The sequence below is a fragment of the Zingiber officinale genome, chromosome 5B, assembly GCF_018446385.1.
Source record: "Zingiber officinale cultivar Zhangliang chromosome 5B, Zo_v1.1, whole genome shotgun sequence".
In the NCBI taxonomy this organism is placed as follows: Eukaryota; Viridiplantae; Streptophyta; class Magnoliopsida; order Zingiberales; family Zingiberaceae; genus Zingiber; species Zingiber officinale.
In genome coordinates, this window is record NC_055995.1 from 106816656 (window position 1) to 106822246 (window position 5591).

Genomic DNA, 5591 nt, shown 5'->3' on the forward strand with positions numbered 1-5591 from the left:
TACCCCGTTATTGGGGCTTAACTCCCGAGACTGTAGGACCGTTAGATTCGATAGAGGGGGGGTGAATATCGATTCAAAAATATCGAGTATAAGCGCAGCGGAAAAGTAAAGTAGACACAGTGTTTTTTACTTCGTTCGGAGCCTGTGACGACTCCTACTCGAAGGCCCGTACTCCGTGAGTACTTTCGTTGGGCAATCACTATCAATTCGAATATTATAGAGTTAAGTACAAGAATTGACAGATAAAGAAAATACCGACAATAGAATTAAAACAAAACCAACACTGAGTCGGAGAGCTTTTCGTGGCGTCGCAAGAGCACAGAGCAGCAGATCTTGGATTCTCAGTTCATCTAGAAGCTCCACCCTTGCCCCTTCTTTTATATGAAGCTCAGGGCGCCCCAGATCCCTTCCAAGCGCCCTGGTGAGACGTGGCAGGTCCAACCAATGAGCTTCACGTGGCGACGCGCAATCAGGATAAAGTTTGCCTCCCGGGCGCCCCGACCTCCGGGCGCCCGGACCCTGTTTTCCAGCAGAATCCGTCCTGCAAGACAAACGTTAGTCCGGAGGCAAATATATATCCTGTAAAATAAATTGTTAGCATAATTAAAGTTCAACAAAGTAATAGCAAAGAGTATGACTTAGATTCCGTCTTTCCGAGACCGGAATCTAGTCACGATCTCGACTTAGATATCCGAAATGGATCTAAGCCGGATCGACGCCTAATGTTCCCTTCCCGGGAACGCGTCCTCGCAGTCACTCCCCTCCAGTGACTTACCTTACTTACCTGCCAGACGTCCGGTCAGCCCTTCGACCCGTCTGGACTTCTAGCCAGCTATCCGGTCAGCCCGTCGACCTAGCTGGACTTCTCGCCAAGCGTCCGGTCAGCCCGTCGACCCGCTTGGACTTCTTGCCAGCTATCCGGTCTGCCCGTCGACCTAGCTGGACTTCGTGTCAGACATCCGGTCAACCCGTCGACCTGTCTGGACTTTTCCTGTACACTGGATCAAAGTGTCAGACAACAACAAAACTAACTTAACCTGATTTGTCATTCATCAAAACCTGGGTTAAATCGTTAGTGCTAACCGCACCAACAGAGACAACCTGCAACATATGCTCGTTTCACTAATTTGATAAGCTCACGTCATTTGGTTCATCTCTATTGACTCGACTTAATCCTCCTTTGCTACTCCTTTGCTTAGCAGGTCAAGCCCTTGGGCCCAAGTAATTCTACACCTTGTGGGAGTGTGCCAACACTTGGGTTAATGTGGCACGTGAGAATAGCACGTGGGTTGTCAAGGCACATGGGACGGTATGATTATACTGAGATAGGATATGGGTGACATGATTATACGATACATGGAAATACGATGTTGTAGCATTCATATTATAACACGATGTCTAATTAATAAGAAGGGAATATCATTTCAACAATGTTATAAAAGGGGTTCAAATATATGGGCCAAGGTACACATATATCATCACACACTATTCTTCTCCTATATTTTATCCACCATTGGAAAATTACTTTGGGTGTTGGAGTGGCTGAGCTAGAGCACCCCAACCTCCATTCTAAGCCTCCTCACTCTCTCTCTTTTTCTCCTTCTTAAGACTAGTGAGTATCTTTAACGGTTCCTCTTCTTGGTGATCGGTGACTTCATCAACATCAGGGACAACTCATCGGTGGCTCATCCTCCATCGATCTCAAACAGAAACAAATACAAAAAAAAAATAAAATTATGAAACTGCCTACTATGATTCCTTTCCAAGTTAAAACTCTTAGCAATGGGCATTGTCCTCAACACTTTTCTATATCCATCTCATAGTGATTTTTTCTTAATCTTTTACTCCATAAGATTTTAAGTCAACTAAAAAAAGTATCCATAAGAGGACACAATTCATTACAACAATTATTTGAGTGAACTATATTTGAGTGAACTAAAAGATTTTGAATTTATTGACTTAGATTTGAGTGGACTAAATCTATTATTGAATATGTGTGATTTGTAAATGGGACTTTAGTTCCACATTGGGAGTTTCATGGCATGTTGGTTGATTTATATTAGTTCACATGCATTGAAGATGTAAACAAATACATGGGGAGAGATTCTCTCTCACACGTGAGTGTGCAGGGGGTGCAAATCCAAGGCTCGAATTGCACTGAATCATGTTGACTTGTGTGTGGCCACGACCTGTGTGTGCCAAATGCAGGATCGATCGGGGCAAAATTTGCCCAAGTGGACCAACCAACATTTTGCCGTGTAAACATTTTGTTGTTGTGTAATGGATGCATTAAATTCAAGATTAATGCAAAATCAAAATTGTCAAGTGATAATGAGTGAAACGGTAGGTGTTTCACTACTCGGCGAGTAAAGATCATTAATCGACCATCGACCATTAACACTGTCGTTGACCTGAGCTCTATATAAGGAGGTTACGATCATAGTTAGAGAACATATAGCAACACAAACAGAAGCTCTCCACCTTTATTCCCTCCTATGTCGTGTAGCTCCTGCTCGGTAGAGTGCCCATGATAGAAATCGGGTGTCACTCAGTTCACCGTGATCACCCGTGTTTGGTGGGAATCACGGTCAACCGTTGTATCCTAGGAAACAGATGACTATAGTAAGCCTCAAAGCACACCTGGAGGTGGGCAAATCTGTTTCAGGGAAATTACGTCAATCACAGGCCTCGGTCCGTAGCTCAAAACCTGACCAGCCACTTGCCCGGTCAACCTCTCTGCTCGGCATATTTGCCCGGCCTGAACCGTCTTGACCTGCCTGTTTGTTCGCCCGACCGACCTCGCTCGGTCTACTCCTAAACTTATTGTTCAGCCAATCTGCTACACATATCTGCCCTACCTATCGCTCTGCAACACAGATATGTCAGACCTGTCACTCTACAACGCAGACTTGCAGCTCTATCGCTCTACAACGCAGACCTATCGCTCTGCAACGCAGACTTGCAGCTCAGCTGAACTGCCCACTCAGCAATACAAACCTACTACTCAGCTGATCAGCCCACTCGGCGACTCAATCCGCTATTCGACACGTAGCAGAAATCAGCTCCAGTTGGCAGCCTGAGATTATTCGCTCATGTCATTTCAACTGTAAGTTGAATTTAATTCAGTGTAATTTAAATTCAACTAATACCCTGTAAATCTCCGGCAACAGATTGTTTATTCCAACAATCTTGAAACAAACTTAGCTCTGTTGAGATAGCCACAAAATAGAATGTTGATGTGCAACAAACTCAACACCTGAAGGCTCCCTCAGCCCCGATTGGAACTGTGACAATCAATCATGGGAAAAAGCCATAGAAGTTCAGTGGACTGAACTTCAAGAGGTAACAGCAGAAGATGCTCTTCTACTTGACCACACTAAACCTGGTTCGGTTCTTGACCGAGGACCCTCCCAAGCGTGCTGAGGATGTTGATGTGCAGACCATCAGTGCAGTAGAGGTATAGACTCATTCTGAGTTCCTTTGCCGAAACTATATCCTCAACTGCCTTGCCGACTCGCTGTACGCTATGTATAGCATGAAGAGAACGGCTAAGGGAGTTGTGGGAGTCTCTGGACAAGAAGTACAAGACGAAGGATGCAAGGGCCAAGAAGTTCATAGTGGGCCGATTCTTGAACTACAAGATGGTTAACTCCAAGACGGTGATCAACCAAGTATAGGAGCTTCAGGTGATCTTGCACGAGATCCACTCAGAAGGGATGGTTCTGAGTGAAACCTTCCAGATGGCTACTATCATTGAGAAGCTGTCCCCCCAGGCTGGAAGGACTTCAAGAACTACCTAAAGCACAAGTGGAAGAAGATGAATGTGGAGGAACTCATTGTTCGATTTCACATCGAAGAAAACAACAAAAGTTCAGAGAGAAAGTTGTTCTCTTAGGTTATTATGAAAGCCAACGTGGTTGAGCATGGTCAAAGCTCGAAATGGAAGAACCCCAAGTCTTCCAAGATGAGACCCAGATGAGGCATCAGCAAGAAGAAGTTATCTGGGAAGTGTTTCAACTGTGACAAAGTAGGTCACAAATCTTCGAAGTGCAGGAAGCCGAAGAAGAAGTAGGAGGCTAACCTCAACGAGGGACCAGAAATGGATGACCTCTGCATAGTGGTCTCAGAACTGAATCTGGTCGGTTCAAACCCGTGGCAATGGTGGATTGATACTGGAGCCACCAGACATGTGTACTACAACAAGGAGTTGCTCCACAACTTCGAAGAAGTCATTGGAGATAAACTATTTATGGGGAACTCAGCAACCTCAGATATCATGGGCCAAAGAAAGGTGGTGCTGAAGATGACCTTGGGTAAGGAGCTTACTTTAAATAATGTGTTGTATGTTCCAGAGATTCGGAAGAATCTAGTGTCCGGATCACTGTTAAGTAAACATGACTTTCACATTGTTTTTGAGTCGGACAGAGTTGTACTGTCCAAGAATGAAATGTTTGTAGGAAGGGGTTATGTATCTGATGGGATATTCAAGCTCAATATAATAACCATTAGACCCAAGATAAAATAAAAATGAAAGCTCTTCCACTTATATGCTCGAGTCTTCATGTTTGTGGCATGGTAGACTAGGACATGTTAATTACGATGTATTGCGTAGATTAATAAATATGCAAAGCATCCCTAAATTCCACCTTGACCCAAAACACAAGTGTGAGATTTGTGTTGAAACGAAAATGACAAAGTTATCCTTTTAACATATTGAAAGAAGCAACGAACCGCTTGACATAATCCACACCGATGTGTGAGACTTTAAAAGTACACCAACACATTGTGGGAATAAGTGCTTCATCACTTTTGTATATGATAATATAAAATACTATTATGTATACCTTTTTAAAAGTAAGAATAAAGCTATAGAGAAATTTACTTTTTATAAGAATGAGGTTGAAAACCAACTTAATAGAAAAATTAAGGTGGTTTAAAGTGACCGAGGTGGTGAATATATATCATCATTTATTGAGTTGTGTACTGAACATGGGATCAGCCATAAAACAACAACTCCTTATACTCCTCAACAAAATGGAGTTGCTGAGCGAAAGAATCGAACTCGAAATGAGATGATGAATGTTATTCTTTTGAGCTCTGGATTGCCAGAGTTCATGTGGGGGGAAGCTGCATTAACAGCTAATTACCTTTTAAATAAGGTGCCCTAGAAGAAAATAAATAAGAGCCCTTATGAGTTATGGAATAGAAGATAGCTATCCTACAAATATTTACAAATATGGGGGTGTCTTGCCAAAGTGATGGTGTCTGATCCGAAAAGGATTAAGATAGGACCAAAGACTGTTGATTGCGTATTTATTGGATATGTACAGAATAGCAGTGCTTATCGATTTATTATATATGAATCACAAATACCAGAGATACACAAGAACTCGATAATAGAATCAAGAAATGCTTCATTCTTTAAGCATGTGTTTCCCTATAAGACCCGAGAGGATGCTAGCTCCTCAAAGCAGCTATATGAAACACAAGGCGAAGATAATGAGGAACTAGTAGAGGTTGAGCTTAGACGGAGCAAAAGAGCTCGGGTAGAAAAATCCTATGGATCGGATTTTATCACTTTCATATTGGAA